A 13,822-nucleotide genomic window follows, 5' to 3' on the forward strand; every position below is an offset into this window, starting at 1 on the left:
ACTATCCTCCTATTGAGCCTAAGCAACTGAAAGCAAATCACCATAAACTAATCCTATCTCAGCTCATGAAAAAGACTAAATTAACAGAATGTAAATTCAAATTGCATGTCAAAGTAAAAACTCAAAGTGCTGGAACGAAATGCAAATAACATTACAACACCGAGGAGATCTATTGCTCTCAGGTTGGGCCCTAACCTGAGAGCTATAGCTCCCTTAGAAACTCAAAATGAGATCAAAATCTGCCTGCCTTTATTCATAAACGAAAGTCTGATGACATGCCAAAATGGCTTACAAAAGGAACAAACACTGAGCTGTAGCTCGTACTTCCAAATTACAAGAGCAATACAAAAGTTCAAAAAGCTCCTATCCAAGGCTACGGCCTCAGTATTTATGCAAAATGATCATCCAACAGGTGTCCTTGATTTGTGGAGCTCGGTTGTCCAACTGAAGTTTAAACTGCTGATCCTGTAGGACAGTCATAACTGTTGTTCCTGTAGAACAGTTATAACTGCTGTTCCTGTAGAACAGTTGGCTGCTTCTAAGCTCGGTGGGGAGATGGATTGGAGCTCGGAGCTATGGTGGGAATCACGAGGAAGGTCCCCAAGACCGTGGACATCCTCTCCTAAAAACCAGCAGTGCCACCTCATTGTCCCCTTGTCTCCTTTCTCGTGGTCTTTTCTCCCTTTTAATGCCAAAAACCTGAAAGCATCATGCATTAGTCACGTAGATAGAATGCCTACCCTTCTTCCTACAAACAACACGAATAAACCAAGAAATGAATGCATAAGCAATAAAAAATGAATGGTTTGAGCAGAGCAAGTAGGCCAAATGAGCCCAAATTGTACCAAAAATTGGGGCTCATCACCTCTCTTGTTCCTGCTGGAAGGAACTTGCAAATGCCTCCATACTAGGTGGGCCCATGCCCAAAGATTGCCCTGTAGGCATTTCTTCCTCTGAGAGGGGATTCATTCTGTGTCTTTTCTCCCCTTGAGTTGTTGATGTTGTGAGGGGAGTCTCTCTGTCCCTCTTTCTACTTATGTCTTCTTTTTGTGGGGTTTGGAGGACTGAGGCCTCCACTGTTGTCTCCTGCCTAGGAGGCAGAGTGTCCTTAGCTTGCTGCCCGGTGGATTTTGGGGCCTGTGATGTTTGCTCTTGTTGCACTGGCTGTTCCTTTTCTTGCTGCCCCCCTTGTTGCTGTTGTACCTGTTCATGAGGTGGCTACTCTGTCTCCATCTCTTTCTCTTTGCCTTTGCTAGAGGTTTGATCAGTAGCTTTGGCTGCTTGTTGATGTGTTGTGGAGGATGAGGCAGCTGCTCCCACTTGAGTGCCTGGAAGAGCAAATACCTGTGCACAAAGCTCTAAGTCAGCCATCTTTTGGAGATTTTTAACTGCTCTTTGATTTAATTCTTCTTGTGTGACAGCTTCCTCTAAGGTGCCTCTCCTCCACTTTATTTGATTTGCATATTTTTCTATGTGAGGCAACCTTACGTGGTCATAACTGGCCAGCCTATACTTGAACCTTCTTAAAGTTATGAAGTGATTGGGGTCATAAGGTTTCCAAAGGAAACTGGTCTGTAGGCCAAGGGATTCTAGCATTCTGTCTGCTTCTTGCCAACCTTCCTCCCTTTTGTTGTAAATGAAGTGGCCTAATTGGTTTCTTACTTTGAGCTGTGCTTTCTTGCCTTTGCCTGAAAAATGTAGCACATCAGCATTCCCAAACTGCCTGAAGTATTCAAGGGCAAACAATCTCATGGGCACATATTTGGGCAATCTGTATGGGGGCAACTCACACCCATATATTCTAATGACTGTGTGGTTTTGGTAATAGTACCAATCCCCAATGCTGTATGCTTTAGATAACTGAAGGACTCTCTGCATCTCATCAGTTAGTCTTGGAGGAGGCGAGCTCATAAGCAAAGACATGGCTGGGTGGATGAAGAGGTCTATAAACTCACAATAAGTGTATGGAGAACAAGATCTGCAGTGGAAGGCAGAGGACCAATAAACCACTGACCTTGGATTTCCTTGTGCATCCAGTCTCTTCACAGCAAAGTGAAATTTCTCATGTTGATAATACAAAATTAAGTGGTAGATGTAGGAGGTGTATCTGAACACCCTTTCTCTTGCCAAGTTCATTAATTGCTCATGTATTTTGTCAGATATGTAGGTGGCATAGTCATAGCAGATTGGAGACTTGCCAGGGGAAAACATGAGCATAATCACCAGCACAGTTTCATCAACAAACTCAATTGAATTATAGCCCAGAATGAGACTGATCATGTCTACAAGGTCCCTGCCCAATTGGTTGAGGTAAACATGAGAAATGGGAGGGTACTTCACGATGTCAGAGTCAATGTACAATTGATTTAGTTTGGTGACCTGAGCATCTGTCAATTTAGCTCCTTGCTTTATCAGATCAATCAGTGATAAAGGAACTAATTTCTTTTCAGTTTTGAAGTGCAGCATCTCTCTGATGGCTTCAGTGGTGACATAGAAAACAACTGAGCCTGAAGGGTCAATCACAGCCCTCTGAGTGGCGTCGTAGCAGTCAGCGCATAGGTAGATTAGGTCAGGGAACTGGTTGACCTGAGGGAGCTTGAAGATAGGGAGGAAAGAATCCCAAATGCCCAATACATCTGTTCCAGTCTCATGTTTAATCTTCAATTCGTTTAACAAGTGGATGTGGTACTTGCTGTGCATTAGCATTTCTTCTGATATTTGATAATCCAGGTCTGCTAATGGTTTCCATTCTGTTAACACCCAGGTTGTTCCCTATGACTCCCAAGGGAATACGGCCGGGGTAACCACTAACCAATCTTTGGGTTACAGTTCCTAGCCTAACTGCAACCAGAGAGGGCTCTCTCTTTATGATTTGTCTCTGTTATGAAGGTGTTTTAGGCTAGCTATTATGCTCAGGTTTTGTTTTGTGTTTTGGTTGAGGGATCTCTTTCAGGTCTTATGATGTAATACTTTGATGGTGAGTTTCCATTGGGCAATGGAGTCTAGATGCTGTGAGATAATCTTATATGTTGAGTACTGTTCTAACTGCAAGGCCTATTGTGTATTTAACAGACAAATTTAAACTTGAGTGATGATATGTGTCAACTAGCAGAAATCTGTTAAGAATTTTCTGTTATGTTGGTGAAATGAAAATGAACGCAGAGCACAGGAGCAAAGTATGAATTCCTGTGTCAGTGGCCAATATGAAAGATGTATTCTGAAAGTGCAGCAGCTTAAGAATCACACTTTATATAGATTACACCTGAAGAAAACATTTATAAACAACACAGACTGAACTCAGGGTGCTCAGTGAGCAAATCCTGGGAGTTATTCTTTTTCTCTGTTGCTTAATATCGGAAATCAGATAGCGTATATGGATTTATAACAAAACAAACTAAACATGGAGAAAGTTACAGAGACTTATTGCATGGTAAGATATGCAGGGATCCAGCAGTCATGAACAGGAACAGAACATCTTCAGCACATCAAGCATCCATGAAATTCCATTGCTTTCCTTTATTGACTTTCAGAAAACAATTACAGCATAAGAGACTCTTCAAGAGAAATTCACAACAACCCTTGCTATCTCATGCGAAGGGGATTTTATAGAAAGGTGTATAAAAAATATCTCAGGCATTGAGTCATCTGAGAGAGAGAAAATATCTTCAGTAGTGTTCAGAAAGTAGGCAAGAAGTTATTACAATGTTAAATGCAGCGTAAATGCCCTTTATGTCTGTCAGAGGATTGTCTTGACTTTTAAGAGTCACTGAGTCGGTTGCATTACTCTGTATTAATTCTGGAGGTACGCATTTACTTTTGGCTGCGCAGTGCATTCTCGGGTTTGCCAGCTGTGGTTCCCTTTTCTGCTTTGTTGGCCGCTACATCCGCTGAGTTGGCTCAGCTTTGATTTTATGATGCCTGCTGACTTTGTTGACTTTTCTTTTCATCAAAATTTGTAGGAAAAACAGAAGTTGGTGCATGAGTTACTGTTTACAATATTCTCTGGATTGCATCTGTCCACCATTCCTGTGTAGGGAGCTGATGCTTGAGGATGGCCTCCATTGTCTCTTCAGCTTCTGTGTATTTGAAAAAAGTTGGGGCTACATCAAACAAGTGATTAATTTCATTCATTATAAAAAGTAGATTTTCTATCTTACTATAGAAAATCTGTCCTGTAATAGGCCCTGTGTCTTCTGAAGTGCTGGCCTTCTCATTGACCTGTGCTGAGGCAAAAACATTTACTCTTTTAGCATACTGTTCATGGGTGAATAATTTCCCTCCGCTGTTCAGTAAGCTAGGGAGTCCTCTACTCTGCAACACCTGAAACTTCTCCATGAACTTATTTACCTCTGTCTGCATATCCTGGGTTCTCCTGTCCAATGTCTGCACTAGACTTCTAAGAGTAAGAACCCTCTTGATCATTTGAATAGTCTCAGTTCTATTTGCAATTCCCATGGTGGCCAACTGAGAGCTTGTTTTGTGATTGAGCACATTGATCATTCTTGTAGCAACTTTAGGCATATTTCCCAATAAGGCCCTTGATGTTCGGATTTCCCTCTGTGCCTTTGGAATGAGCTCTAGTTGCTCATGGATTGTCTCGATGTATGGCCATTGGTTGTTGATGGATTTACCAATATTGGACCATATCATTGCTCTGATCTCAGTTATGATTTTATCTAGCTTGAGCTCATTCTCAAGCTCCTTGATCCTGTCTTTAAGAGCTTTGATTTCCTTGGCCTTTTCTCCCACTTCTCTCTTTGTCTTATCATGCCTTTCATTTACCTTGGCCAGCTTTTCCTTAGTTTCATTCAGCTCCGTCATCTGGGCTTCCAAAATTTGTATTTCATTCTTTAGCTTCTGCATATCTAGGCTCTGATCTGTGCTGATGGGTGCTGCTGAAGTAGATGTGGCTGTTTGTTCAGCCTGCTGAGGTGGAGGCACAGTAGTAGGAACAGTCTCCTCAAGATTGATGACTTGAGGAGGGGGCTGAGATGTCTGCCCTTCTTGTGCTTGTTTTGATGATGCTTGTAGAGGTGCTTGTGTAGCTTCATATTGCCCCAATTTTTCTTGTGCCTTCACAAGCTCTTTGTAAATGGAAATTAGTAGGTCAGTAGAATCCTGCTCATACCTTTGCTTTGCTACCTCATCAGTCTGTGGATGGATAGTGGCTGGAATTTTGATCTTCTTTCTTAGTGCAGCCATGTCAGCATCTCTAAGTTTCAGGATCTCTTGTATCCCTTTGATGTCATTGGGATTGTGCCCAATTTCTACAATGATTTCCTCCAGGGCTCTTATCCTGTTGTCTTTGGCCTGAGAAGAGGCCCTCTCCAGTTCTAGCTGGGAAGCTGTGGCATTCAGACTGCTGGTTAGTTTGTAATTATCCAAAGTCTTGTCGGCCAATGAAGCATACACCATTTCTCCAGTTTGCTTATGCAGCTCAATTTTGTCCATAGGGTGTATGTCTTTGGCAAGTACCTCTAGGTTGGTCCTAAGGTAGTCAGCAGTGGATTGTGGCCGGAGTGCTGTAGGCATAAAGTGACTCATTGTCAATTTGCCTTCACTTACATCAAAAGCAGACATAAGTCTCTGCTGATTGGAAGGAGCCATGTTTAGCAGGTGATTGTACAATTGTACCTTGACAGGGTCACTCCTCCTCTTGATGTCTATAAACTGCTGCTTGATGCTTACTTGTCCCTCTTTCTGCTGGCTGGAGGAGCTGACCTCCCCTCCCATGGTCCTGTCTTGTTCCTGCTGGAAGGAACTTGCTGAAGTTTCTCTGCTGGGTGGGCCCATGCCCAATGCTTCTCTTATTGCTATATCCTCCTCTGGAAAATCATTGAGTCTCTGTCTTTTCTCTCCCTGGTCTATAGAGGATGTCAGGGGAGTCTCTCTGTCTCTTTTTCTAAAGACAAATGTATCCTCCTTTTGAGGGGTTTGGAGGACCGAGGCATCAAAGGTAGTGTCTTGTCTTGTAGGCCCCGTTTTTTCAGTGGTCTGAGGAGTCTCCACTGTTTCCTTTTGCTGGGCAGACTGCTCCTGCCTTTGTTCTTCTTGATGTTGTTGCTCTTGCTGTTCTGGTTCTTCTTGCTGCCCTTGCTGCAGCCCTTCTGCTTGCTGCTGTTGTTTTAGTTGCTGTTCCTGCTGTTCCTGCTCCATCTCTTTGCCTTTGCCCTTTTCTGAGATGTTTTCACCAGTTCTTGTAGCTTGATGTTGGGCAGTTGAAGAAGACGCTGCTGCTCCAGTTTGTGTGCTTGGCAGTGAGGTGACCTGTGAATAAAACTCAAGGTCAGCCATCTTCTTGAGGTTTCTTAGAGCTCTTTGATTAAGCTCTTCTTGAGTCACATCTTCTTCTAAAGTTCCTCTTCTCCACTTGCTTTGGTTGGCATATTTTTCTAAGTGAGGAAGGCTATAATGACCATAGGCAGATAATTTGTATTTGAGCCTCCTCATTGTAATGAAGTTATTGGGGTCATAGGGTTTCCATATGAAGCTGTATTTGAGACCAAGGCACCCAAGTATTCTATCTGCCTCTCTCCACCCTTCATCCCTCTCATTGAGAAGTAAATGGCCAAGTTGATTTCTGATTTTTAACTGTGCCTTCTTACCTTTTCCTGAAAAGTGGAGCATATCCACATAACCAAACTGCCTGAAGTATTCCAAGGCAAGTAACCTCATAGGCACAAATCTAGGTAGTTTAAATGGGGGCAACTCACACCCATATAGTCTAATAATGGTGTGGTGTTGGTAGAAATACCAATCCCCAATACTGTATGCTTTTGATAAATGCAGGAGTCTTTGCATTTCATCTGTCAATCTGGGAGGAGGTGAACCCAACAGTAGAGTCAAGGCTGGATGGATGAAAAGATCAATAAACTCGCAGTAGGTGTATGGAGAACAGCTTACTATGTGAAAAACGGATGTCCAATACACTACTGATCTCAGATTGCCCTGTGCATCTACTCTCTTCTTTGGGAAGGAGAACTTATCATGCTGGAAGTATAGGAGCAGATGATATAGGTACGAGGTGTATCTAAATACCCTTTCTCTTGATAAATTCATCAATTGATCATGCATCTTATCTGATATGTATGTGGCATAATCATAGTGGATTGGCTTCTTTCCTGGGGAAAACATAAGCATCATTTGTAGAACAGTTTCATCCACATACTCCACTGAATCATATCCCAGGATGGGACTGATCATGTCAACAAGGTCTAAGCCCAACTGGTTGAGGTAGACATAATGGATGGGAGGAATTTGCACAGTATCAGCTTTGATGAAAATCTGATTAAGCTTTGTGATTTGTGCCTCTGTTATCCTGGCTCCCTGTACTATTAAATCAGCTAATGATAGAGGAACCAACTTTTGATCTGTCTCGAACTGCAACATCTCCCTGATGGCTTCAGGGGTAATGAGGAACAAAATTGAGCCTGAAGAGTCCAGCACTGCCCTCTGGGATGCATCATAGTGGTCAGCAACTAAGTGTACAAGCTCAGGGAATTGATTAACCTGAGGAAGCTTGAATATTGGGAGGAATGAATCCCAAATTCCCAGGATGTCTGTCCCCTCTCATGTTTGATCTTTATTTCATTTAGGATTTGCAAATGGAACCTGCTTCTGCTCAACATCTCCTCTGATATCTTGTAGTCCAAGTCTGCTAATGCTCTGGTGTCCAATGTTCTATTAGGGACATTCAGGGGAGCCACATTGAGGGCTATAGGGGCTACAGGGGGGTCCATGGCTCTTCTTTAGGATTTCTGCTTGCTCAAGGACTGTGTTACTATGCAGAGTAACACCAACAAGGTTTCTTGCAGAGAATGATGGTTTTGTAAGTGAAAGGTGGAAGTAAGGTTGCAGCAGTTGAAATACTGCCTCTGTGTGATTAGGTGGGTGGCGGAAATGTTCAGAGGATACTCTTTTGCGGTGTATTTGTCTCCTGCAGGTGACGGGTTCACGATTGCGCGAACCAGTGACAGTTTTCTTTCGAATTGCCTACAATTGGCTTGACAGTAGCTTAGTGACGGCTCTGGTTCAATTTAAATGTCAACTTGATGGTATTTAACGGTGAAATTGGAGTCTTAAGGTCTGTTACTCATTGACATGCGAAATGCAGTGAAAATGGAGTTTCAGAGCTCAAATGAGGAATACCTGTAGATTTGGATCGGTCAGAGCTTGTTGGCGCTGAAGAAATTGACGTTCTGGTGGTCAGGAAACTCTTTTCCGCGGCTGGTGCAGGTTTAAACGTAGTTTTGCATGCAGAACACAACAACGACGAATGCACAAAAATGGTAAAAAACACGAATTTTTGGCTAAAATAGACCTTTTGGTGCTTTTGGCGCGAATCCGTGCTGACGTCAGCATGACGTCATTGGTGGGGTCAAGGTCGGATGACGTCATGCTGACGTCATCGGGTGACGTGGCGGGGTCTGGTTGGTCCACAGGGGCAGTGAGATGGCAGGACAGGTGGACCAATGGCAGGGCAAGAGACTGACGGGACAGCGTACCTGGGTGACGGAGCGATGACATGTTGATGACACGGCGATGACGTGAGCAGGCGGGATGGGGAACCCGGAAACCGACAGTGGTTTCGTATCGCACCGTTTCTTGTACGGGGGCGGTATTTGCAGTTGTACCTCCGACGCATTGTGGTGAGGGCGCGTGGCAGCGGAGTGACGTACTCAAAATACGGACGTCGGGAGATAAGTTTCGGGCAACGGATGAGCTCCGACGTCATGGTGATCGTTAGATCTACGGAGGTTGATCGGACGGTGGTCGGATGGCTGATATGACAGGGGGATAGTACGCATAACTGTCGGACGTCGGAAGGACTCCGACGCGATCAGGGCCGTCGGATCTGGAGGGCCTGATCCAACGGTCATCGGGGAGGTGACATGGGCAGTGTATACGGAAGCGGGCGGAGGCAATAAAACATGTTTTGAACGGGTTTTCAATGTATTTCGAAAAAACGATTTGCATGCGCTTAACCTTGGTTATATGGCGGAAAGTGGGTTTTTCATGTTTTTTGCCCTTTGAAGCGGGTAAAGGTGGAATTTAAGCCCTTTAGGGGTTTTTTATGTGCAAAAGGGGTAAAAATAGAGGAATCAGCTCATGAAGGGGAAGGGGTAGTTGGCATAGGTTCATCAACATGACCTGGTGTCATTTGATTCCTGACTCGAGACTTTATTGGCTATAATGCCAAGGGGGGGGTATTTATAAGATTTTGGGATTTATACACCTTGGTGTTAGTAATATTAGGGAAAAAGGTGATATAAGGGATTTATATAGTAGGGTTAGTGTTAGTATGGAGGAGGGGGTAAGTGGAGGGAGAAACCATTAAGTTTATATGAAACAAACTTGGTTTTAAGAGTAGATCAAAATGAAAAGATCTTTAGACAAGAAATGTGGCTTCTTAAAGGTTAAGAACCACCATGAAACCTTAGTCTTTTCCATGAATCTAGGCTGATGGGGGAATGTTAGAAATGAAATTGGAGGGGAATGAGGGAAATTAGTCATGCTTCCTGCTGTAATCTTTTGCTTTGATGCCCACCATCACCGTTCTTGCAATGATGGGGATAACCTTTCTGCAACCCCAACTACCTACCCAGCTACTTACCTAGCATTTTTATTTCTTCTTGGAGGGTGCACTTGGACTTGCAGACCCTTACTTGCCTTTTCTTTTCTTTGGCTTTTTCTTTTGCTTTCTCTATCTACTTCTACCCTTATCTCTTCCAAGGTCCCAGATTAGGCTGTTGGGAGCCTTTTCTTCTCTACCTAAACTAGTTGTCTGCCAAGATTCAGCTGTTTGGACAGACTTCTTTCTCTATTCTATAGCATAAAATTGAACACATGGCATGATCCAGATTAAACTGTTGGATCATCCATCAAAATTTGAAAATAAGGTCATCAACATTGAAACACTTTACACACCTTCTTGCTCTCTAGGAAATATGGGATCTTTGTGAACTCAAAGCAGAGCATATTTGGACTTTCTCTTGCCAATCATGAAATATGAAACCTATTGGTATAGGTATCCAACAGTGGCTCCACATGGGGATGGTTTTTCCTTTGAAAGACCAAGAACAGCAGGTCAGATTGCCTTGCTCTTTAGCTGCCCATACCGATCTTTGAAATTTGCTGCATTAATGTGTCAAAATTGTGTGCTTCTTTCTTGGAAGACCTCTGATTCTATTTGCCTTATTGCTGGTTGGTGAATTACTTAGAAAACTGCATTTTACAATTTAAAACAGAAAACAATATGTACATCTGCATATATACAAGGAATCCTTAGATTCCACTCATGGGGAATAGTCAAAATAGTGCTTCAGCATCCTGCCATTGACAGGACCTTCATCCAAGTCAGTTTCAGTCAGACCTTTAAGGAAGTAGGTGTTGTTACCTTGTACTGCTTGGACAGCAAATGGTCCTCTCCATAGAGAATCAAATTTTCCATGTTTTCCTTTCTCTTCTCTTCTTGCATCCCACTTTAAGACTTTGTCCCCCACATTGAAATCTTCTGCTTTGGTTCTTCTATCAAAGGCCTTTTTCAATTTTTCTTGTAATATCTGCACTCTGCTGAAAACTTGTTCTCTAGTTTGCTGTAAACAGATTATCTGATTGATCCTCCTTTGCATATCATTGGGCTCTGCTTGACTCTCTTGCAGAAGCTTCATAACCGGCACTCCTAGTGATGAAGGAAATTTGGCTTCTAATCCATAGACTAACTCATATGGGCTGGTCCCAATTGATCTTTTTGTTGTTAGTCTGTCTGCCCATAAGGCATTGACTAGTTTCTTATGCCAGTTCTTTTTGTTCTCTTCCAGCACCTTCTTTATGATATTGATTAAACTTTTGTTTGATGATTCAGCAAGGCCATTTCCTTGAGGATAGTAAGCAGTAGAATGGCCCAAAGTAATGTGAAATTTATGGCAGAAGTTCACCATTTTCTTGGATCTGAAGGCAGCAGCATTGTCTGTTATTATCTTGTCTGGACAGCCAAATCTAGCCAGTATATTGTTTTCCAAAAACTGAATGATTACTGAGTCATTTGCTTGTCTGCATGGGGCAGCTTCAATCCACTTGGTGAAGTAGTCTGTTGCTGTTAAAATCCATCTGTGTTGGCCTGAAGATGAGGGATGAATTTCCCCAATGAAATCCAAGCCCCATTGTTGGAAAGGTCTCTCTGTTGCAATGGGTCTTAAGGGAAGTGGCAGCAACTGTCTTTTGCCCTCAAAGAGTTGGCATTTGTGGCATGAGGCTGTGAATTTCTTCACATCAGAGAACATGGTGGGCCAGTAATAACCAGCCCTCAGTATCTTGTCCACAGTGGACTTCCAGTACAAATGTCCACCACAGTCTCCTGCATGGAAGTCTTGCATGATATTGTTAGTTTCATTCTCCATTAGACAGTGCAGCAATATACCTTCATGGTTTTTCCAAAGCAGATTTCCATCTATCACACAAAATCTTGATGTTTTCATTTTTAAGAACCTACACTTAGTTCTGGACAGTCCTGGGGGAGCACACAGGTTTTGCAACACATAACAGATATCAGAGTACCAAGGGGATTGTTCAAAGGCTACATTGATCTTTGGAGTCGCCAGCTCTGTTTCACTGTCCAGCTGATTGATATCTAGGGCCTGGAAATTTGATTCTGTCATTAATTTGGCCAAGCCTTGCCCTTTTATTAGCTTTGTAGGTTTTATTTCAATGTCAAATTCTAGTATGTTTGCAATCCATTTTCCTCTTCTGCCCTCTAAGTTTTCTTGGGTGAGAATGTCTTTGACAATAGGACTTGGTACATAAGCCACAACGTGGGAGTAAAGGATGTAAATCCTAAAGTCTTTAATAGCTTTGATCAAAGCATAGGCTTGTTTCTCCATAATTTGATACTTTAGAGGGGCATCTCTAAGAGCCCTGCTGAAGAAGGCAATAGGCTTCTCATTCCCTTGATCATCTTTCTGTAATAAAACAGCAGCAATAGTATGCTGGGAGGCAAAAGAGAAGATGATAAAGTCTCTGTCAAACTGAGGATTGGTTAACACTGGGGTTTGAGTCAGGGCCAATTTTATACTTTCAAAGGCTTGTTTTGCTTCAACAGTCCATTTTACCTTTGAATCTTTCTTTAGCATATTGTTTAATAATCTGATTAGTTCTGCTAAGTTTGGGATAAACCTTCTTAAAAAGTTAATTTTTCCTAAGAATCCCTGCAACTCCTTGACATTCCTTGGGTGAGGCATTTGTAGGATAGCTTGTATCCTGTCTGGATCAATTCTTATGCCATCTTTTGAAATAATGTGCCCTAAGAGTTTCCCTTCTTCCAAGCCAAATAATGACTTCTTGGGATTTAAAGAAATACCATATTTCCTGCATGTTAGGAAAATCTGTCTCAAATGTTTCAGATGTTCTTGGTCGGATTTTGAAAAGGGTGTAAGATCATCTAAGTAAATGACTAGGAAGTCATGAATCTCTTTTGCAAAAGCAATGTCCATTGCTCTTTGAAAAGTTGCCCCTGCGTTTTTCAATCCAAAGGGCATTTTTACATACTTGAAAGTTCCCCATGGGGTTGTAAATGCAGTTTTGTCTTGATCATCAGGGTGTACTAGGATTTGATTAAAGCCTGAGAATCCATCAAGCAATGACATCTTTGAAGCCCCCACCACTCTTTGGAGAATGTGATCCATTTTGGGTAAAGGGTAGTTATCTTTGAGTGATACTTGATTCAGATTCCTTAAGTCTACACAAAGTCTAATCTCACCAGTCTTTTTCCTTGTAGGGACTAAGTTGGAAATCCATTCAGAGAATCTGATTGGTGCTATGATACCAGCTTTGAACATTTTATGCAACTCTTTTTCAATAGAAGGAAGGAGCATAGGATTGATCCTTCTCAATTTTTGTTTGAATGGTTTTTGATTAGGCTTGAGGGGAATGGTATGCTGGATGACAGAGGTATCATAGGACTTTAGATCCTCATAACCCCATGCAAAAACATCTTGAAACTCTTTAAAGAGGTCAATGTATTTGGGTTTTTGATCAGGGGGCAAAGAAGCAGATAGCTTTATTATTTTAGGCTTGTCAATAGTACCAATGTTGCATTCTTCAACTGCTGCGTCTAATGGCTGCATCTTTGGCTTCCTGGGGACATCATTTGAATCAAAAATGTCCTCTAGTGGGGTAAGGCCTACTGGAAGGAAGTTGTCTTTGAGTTGTATGATTTCAGCTTCAGCGTTGCTCACCTCTTCACAGTCAATTTGGTGAATTTGCTGAATGTTTTGATTATTGAAAATGGTTGGATTCAGTAATTGTTTTGCTGTTCTAGGTGATATTGGATGAACCATCTGTTGGAACTGTATTTGTGATTGACTTGCTTCATCAAGTATTTGTGATTGACTTGCTGATTCAGTGTCAATATTTAATCCTGCAAACTCTTGTTGTGAGGTTAGAAAATTGTTTATTTGCATATCATTCTCAAATACTTGCCATTCTTTGACATTGTTTGGAATAGAGGGTCTGTATCTGACCTCGGCTGTAAAACAGTTATTGGGTTCTAGTGGGAATTTGAATGTGCTGGCAAATGTTGCCAAACTGTGTGCGTGGAGATTGTGGCCCCTTGAAATTTTTGTGATAAAGAACTCAGAGAAAGTCTCCAACATTTCAATTACAGCAGATCTGTAAGATCTCAACTTTTGTCATTGGTGACAAAACTTCCTTTCACTTGTTGAATTACTAGATCAGAATCTCCCATGATGGAAAGCCTAGGAGCTTGTAATGACTTTGCTAGTTTGAGACCTAGTAATAGAGCCTCATATTCTGCCATGTTATTAGT

Source organism: Pinus tabuliformis, chromosome 9, assembly GCF_031772625.1.
Source record: "Pinus tabuliformis cultivar Carrire ecotype Pingquan chromosome 9, CPIR1, whole genome shotgun sequence".
In the NCBI taxonomy this organism is placed as follows: domain Eukaryota; kingdom Viridiplantae; phylum Streptophyta; class Pinopsida; order Pinales; family Pinaceae; genus Pinus; species Pinus tabuliformis.